Source organism: Cyanistes caeruleus, chromosome Z, assembly GCF_971803275.1.
Source record: "Cyanistes caeruleus chromosome Z, bCyaCae1.hap1.1, whole genome shotgun sequence".
Taxonomy (NCBI): domain Eukaryota; kingdom Metazoa; phylum Chordata; class Aves; order Passeriformes; family Paridae; genus Cyanistes; species Cyanistes caeruleus.
In genome coordinates, this window is record NC_141732.1 from 63064985 (window position 1) to 63071996 (window position 7012).

Genomic DNA, 7012 nt, shown 5'->3' on the forward strand with positions numbered 1-7012 from the left:
TAATTTCCACATTTACTTCAATAAAATTTTAACATTTTGTAGCTCTTCTAGACCTACCATATGATTGCCAGTCACTTCAGTGACTGAAGAGTGTCAAGGAAATAAATCATAGAATCATAGGATTATAGAATCATAGAACGGCCTAGTTTGGAAGGGACTTAAAGGATCATCTAGCTTCAACTCCTCTGCTATGGACAGGTACACTTTACACTAGACCAGGTTACTCAGAGCTCCCTCCACCCATTTCTAGGGTCAGAGTATCAAGAACATCTCTGGGCAGCTTCTTCCAATCCCTCACCACTCTCACAATAAATAAATTCTTCTTATCTAAATTTACTCTATTTCAGTCTGAGTTCTTGTTCTTTCATTACATGACCTTGTAAAAAGTCCCTCTACACCTTTCTTCTTTCTCTACTCCCTTTAGGCACTCAAAGGCTGCATTAGGTAATGCTGATGCCTTCTCTTTTCCCAGCTGAACAAACCCAGTTCTCTCAGTCTTTCTTCATAGGACAGATGTTTTTCTCTCTCATCAACTTGGTGGCCTCCTCTCAAATTCTCCAGCAGTTCCACATCCTTACAGAGCTGGATGCAGTGGTACAGAGGGGTCTCAGCAGAGCAGAGGGGCAGAGTCCCCTCCTTCCCCTCCTGCCCACACTGCTCTTGGTGCAGCCCAGGACACATTTGGCTCTCTGGGCTGTGAGTGCCCATGGCTGGGTCATGTCCAACCTTTCACTCACCAACATCCCCAAGTCCTTTGTTCTTCCTGTAGAAATACACACAGGATTTCTGAGAGAATTGAGATTAATTAAACACAGAAGAGTGAATGTCATGTTTCAGCATGTCTGAAAAAATATAAACTTATACTTTCCAAATATATAAAAACAATGTATATAAAATATATATATAAACAAATATATATAAACAAATACTTTTCTTCTTGTTAAGAAGAAACCATGTTGTTAGATAATTTCAAGTTTTTTCTCTTCTCATTTGAATTGCTTTCTTCAGGGACTGAACAACTGATGTTCATCAGTTCTCCCACTGATTTACTGTTCTGCTCTTCTGACACGTATCTTTAGGTGTCCTTTGCTGATAAATTATTAGATTAGTTAAAAATCTCACTCGGTAATGCTGTGCTCTAACCAATTGTGAAATGTCAAACAACCATATAAAAAACAGATCACTAAAGAGATTACAATCATAATTATGTTTGTCATGCCCTCACAAATTTGTTTTCCACCAAAGAAAAATGTGGGGAAATCTTTTTTTAGTAAAAGAGCAGACTTTTTATATGCCTATCAAGTGAGAATGCAGATTTTTAAGATAGCTCTGAGTGTTAAGAATAGGGGTCTATGTATGCTTGTGGTTAAATGAGTAATTATCTAGTGAAGAGCTGTTGGAAGAGCGCTGATATGCCCTGAACTTAGAGAGACATTTTAGTTCCAAGGGCCCTTGAGACTTCAGATTGTCTGACAGTCCTGTGAGACCAAGTGATCAGTGAGCTATAATGGTATCATGAGCTACTGTGGCCTTGTCACAAACTCAGGGCAATTATTAGGCACTTCATCCTTAAGGGTGAATTTTACATTTTTTTGCTTTATGAATGTTACTACATTTCTCTTCATATTACTTCCCCATTTTCTGTAAAGTGAACCTCTGTCTCCACCAGCACTTGTACTGTTCTGCAGACTTTCTCCACTCTGCGTTTGTATAAATGCTGGACATTTGTATGTTTCTCATGCTGTTCACACTGCTAATACTAATGTGGGAGTTCTATTTGAGAGAGTTTTGAAACAGATTGAGTAAACTCTGTTAAAGAAAAAAACCTCTATATACCCCAAAACCCTACCATGAAAGATCTTCAATCTGTCAGAAATGCTAAAACTGGCAGTTTCACTGTCTTGTTGCTATGTATGAAATGGTAAAGTCCTCTGAAAACTTTTTCCTTTCTTGAACTTGTAAATATGAGAGTTAAAACATACCATGCTCAACACAGCATGAAGCTGTGTAGGAAGCACAGAAGAAGCTCTAGGTGCACAAAAGTAGCATTGCACGATGCTCAGACACAGGTACATCTTGCTGGTCCTGTCATGTACGAGTACATTACCTGACAGAAATAACTGGAAGGCCTGCTATTAATGGCACACAATTTCAAATTTAAATGGGGTGAAAGGACTTGCCAGTCCAATAGATCTGGCGCATGCAAGAAATCCTATGGGCAAAGCTTGGAATATCAGACATTCTGCTGATAAACAACATGTCTATTAAGAACATCTTTTTCAGCAAAGTGGAAATACTCTAACCAAGAAGGCTGTTAGTCTACATTCTTCCTGTACAATAACAGGTGTTGGGAATTGTTCTGTACAGAGCAGGGTACTGTATCTTTCTAAGACCTTAGTACAAGCTAGATTGACATGATATGCTGTGAAGCTATCCATGTTGGGTGGGGTTCAGGTTCTTTGCGTGAACCTGGCTTCTGGCAGAGGCTTGTTTCTGATTACTGAGCAACACTGAAATGCTCTTTGTCAAAGAGGGTGACAAAGGACTATGAAGGGTAGCGTAGAAGGAAAGAACAAGAGTGACATAGCTGTACAGAGAGCCATGTGCTGCTGTGCTCTACATGAGGCCCAAAATTCACTTGAAGTCCCCTGTCAAATTCATATATGCCAAGAGTGGCTCATTGCTTAAAAAGTAGCAGGTAGGGTGCACACTTTAGGAACTTTGGGATTTTTTATGGTCTATGTGAAAGGTAAATTGACTTCATCCATTTTCATAGTGAACTCTGTCACAGGTGTGAGAAAATATCCTTTGGTAGACATTTCTCTCCCAGCTGGCTTTGTTGGCTTGCATGTCCCATCAGTGCTGTGGGAGAACATGTCCTAAAATTTTCAGCTGGTCCATTTTCTATCTCTCCATTCATTCTTGAAGTCCTTCTGTCCTAATCACATGGGAGGCAGGCACCACAGCCAGTTTTGCTAGCTGGCGTTCCCCTCCCTACTGCACTTCATCAATGAATGAAGCAGAATATATTGCAGCCATCAGATCAATTGCTCTCATGCCATGTTACCACTCAGTAGAGAGTTAATTGCAACCTTTGGCAAAAGGAGGACTGGGGAACCCAGCATATAAAGTCACACAGGTCTAAGTAAGGTCACATTCTGATTTAACTGAATTAATCTTTCACTGCATAGATCCAGGCCTTCATTTAAAAATTTGAGAGCCAAAACATCACCCCAGGCCTGATTCTTACATACATATTTGAATGCCATAAATATTGGGAAACTTTGGCTTTTATATACACATGACTGAGACTCATTCCCTTATTTCTAGTCAGCTGCGATTTGGAAAATTCATGCATTAGCCTGACACTAGTCACAGCCATGATTTTGTTCCCATGTTGTTGATGAAGCGTAGATCACACTTATTTATGAGATCTATACTTCTACATTTTCCTATAAAACCCTGCGATTCATTTCATGTGTATGACCTCATGTGCAAGCAAAAATTGCTTTTTCTGGCTAGAGTTACAACATAACATGTGGTTCAACAGGACTTCCACTGTAAGTGCTGAATGAGCTTTCTTTTGTTACCCTGCACAGTGTTTTCTATACCTATACAATCAAACTGAAAACCCATAGCTGTATCATGGGCTTGGTTGCACTGGTCTTTCCAAGGAAAGGATGGTTTTTGGTTGCAAAAGTGAAACTCTCAAATTAAGAATTTGGCTCTACTGCTACATGATGGCAGATTTTTTAACTTCAAAGACAACCTGGTCTCTTCAAGATATGTTATGAAAAACGACCCAGAAGATGATTTAAATATTTAATGATGTTTCTTTCTGTCCCTGTTTCAATCAGTCATTCTCTCACTGAGACACATCTTACGTTCAATAGTACATGAAAGACAAATTATCTGAAAAGAATTGCATCTCTACCAAAGAAAAAGATTCAGTCTCACAGGTACCCGGTTGTCAGTAGGAATTCAGAGTCCTTTTTGTGTGTTTACCCACACTGTCAGCTGAGCTATTTACTTAAGTTTTTATTTAAGGACTTGCAGAATTTTGGACCTCAACATGTCCCCCCACATTTTTTTGTCATACTATCAACATAGGATTTCTGGGTATAAACAATATGATTTCCAAGCATGTTGAAGTAACTGTTAAATTCATTAGTCCAGCATGAAAATGTTATCTCTTACAGACAAAAACTGGGTAGGGAGAGATTAGTAGCTTTTAAAATTTAACCAAGCATATATACTGAAAAGGCTTTATAACTTGTTCTGAAAACATAAAATAGTGGTGAATACTATTCAATGACTGATTTCTTCCTTTATGAGGAAATGGAGTCTCTCCCGGTTTTCTGATTATTTTTCTGACTTTCCTCTGTATTTTTTCCAGTATTTTGGAGCTTACACAAAACATCTAAAAACACTGGTGCCTTCTAGTACTTTGTTATTAATGTTCTACATAAGGTAAAATTCTGTAGATCCTATTTTCAATCAAGTTCCTACTTAGGAGCTTCTGATTTTTGTCTTAGCTCCTATCTTTTTTTTTTTTGTCTTTTTTTATCAAAGGCTAGGATTAGTAACTGATTTACTGATGTCTTTGGCATTCAAGTGAGGTTTTATTGCTTTTCCACCAAGATCATCACTACAACCCTTTCCTGAGTAACTTTCCAAGATGCCGCCACTCATTCTCTGCATGTGGTTTGCATCCATTGTTCTTAGGAACTGTAAGAGATTTTACTTCCAGTTATATATAATGTATTTTAATGAATCAGCTTAATTAGCCTTCAAGATTACACTGTGGGACTGTCTCACATAAAGGGACATTTGAAGACATTCTAAAATAAATCAATATAATGAACACTAATTACTTAAAGGCAGATGGTATTCTCTGTAGAGTTCTAAAAGAACTCACTTGTAAAATTGCTGATCTGCCAACTGTGATATTTAAATAATCCTTACACTGAATGCTCTGTTACCAGTGAATTAAAAGATAGCTCACACCCCACTAATTTTAAAAACATTTCAGGAGTGGTGGAAAGAACTACAGACACTATTAACTAAACAGAACAAAATAATGTTAAAATTTAAGATGATTGAACAAATTTATTACTATGATATGATGGCAAATATCTACCACTTCTTTTGTGTAGGAAATAATATTTAATAATTATGTCAGAATTCTTTGAAGATACTGTTGATGATGTTGTGAATTGGTTGGCAGAAATAATATTTATTTGGATTTGAAATAATGCTTTTGGCACAGTTCCTCTCCAAAATCTTTTAAGGAAACTAATATGTTATGGAAAGACATATCATCTTGTGGACCTATGATATATTAAATTAAGGAGTTAAGAGATAGAAACTGTGATTTTTCCAGTTGGATGCATTTTCTCAGTATACTCCATAAAAAGCTAGGATGAATGTTGTGTCATTTAGTCAAGAATAATTTGAGAATAGGGTGAATAGGATGGCATGTGGTGATCCAAAGAGTTACAGTAAAGTTCCATAATGAGTGGCTGTGTTGTAAAGTGGCAAATGAAACTACATGCTGAAAAATGGAATTTAATGTGTTAAAGGAAACAGTCTTGAAAAGCTATATATAATGAAAATCTTTGTGTTAACTAATGTCACTTACAAAAAAGGTATTTTGAGGACATTGTAAATAGCTCATTGAGAACTTCAGCTCAGTGTTCTATAGCAATCAAAGCAAAGAAAATCCTACATGAATAAAAATAATCAAACACACACAAAATATCTCTTGTAGAAATCTATGATGTACATATTCTTTGAAAACTCCCTATAGTTCCAATTACCTGCCCCAGTGTCCCCAAAATAGTAAAGAGAAATGAAAATACAGAAAACAGCAGAAAAGTAAGCAAGAAGTCCTATACATATATTGTCCAGCAGTATTTGACCTGGGAACAAGACATTTGAAGGAATATATATGTGTTAGTAAAATCACAACTGCCAACAAGATGGCAAAAAAATGTTATGTTCCCTCTGTCAGATGGAACTTTGAAAACAAGAGGAGGACATAGCTGTCCATATAACTTTTAGTTAATCTGTGAAGTTTGGTGCTGTAGAACAGTCAGAATGTTGGAAGATTCCATGCTTTCAGAAACAAGTTAGAGAAAACATAGAAACAAATCATCAGAAGCTATTAATCATGAAGACAAACAACTCTGAATCAGCAGTCCCTTAAACTGGAACTGGGGAGCACGGAGTGAACTGTCACAGTACATTTACCATGTTCTAAGGTTTGGTAGGCATTCACTCTGGGTCACTGCATGAAAAAGGATATGAGATTAGACTGTCATTTGTCTAACCCAAAGCAGTTGTTCTTATATTACACTTTTAATTAAAGCTTTCTGTATCATTCTGTGTATTAAATCCTCAGTTCAAATTCATATCAGAGTGCTTTCCAGGTGTTAAAGTAAGTCTTAGAGATCCCTTCCCAAGCAGTGTCTTCCTGGCATTATGAGTAGGAGCTCAGCTGTGCCATTAACAGTGAAAAATTAAAATTCTTCATCTGTTCTTTCAATTAAATATTGCTGAATAATAATTGAAAGGACCTGGATACATTTTAAGCTTATATGGGCACACATTTAGAAAGCTACTGTCTTGCATTTGTAGCTGTTCCATACATTGTGGGAGTTGGAAACAATCCCTGTGAAACTGGTCAGAGCTCTCTTAGAGTGCCTAGGGAATTTAATTATCTTTATTTCCATTTGTAAGTTCTACTGCAGCTATTTTCCAGACAGAAAATTAGCCACTGTCAGCTAAGTGCATGGATGCTGTATTTTATGTCTTCCATCTTTTCTAGCTCCAGGAGAGTCTCTAGATACTGTCTGGACTTTTCCTTTACACTCACAGCTGTGGCATTTATGATATTAAGACTGGGGATATCTGAAACTGCAAACCAAAGTTTAATACTGCTTGTTTTTAAAAAACTTTAAAAATAATAATAAAAAAGTGCACTAGACAGGTTTAGTGCTTAATTACAGCA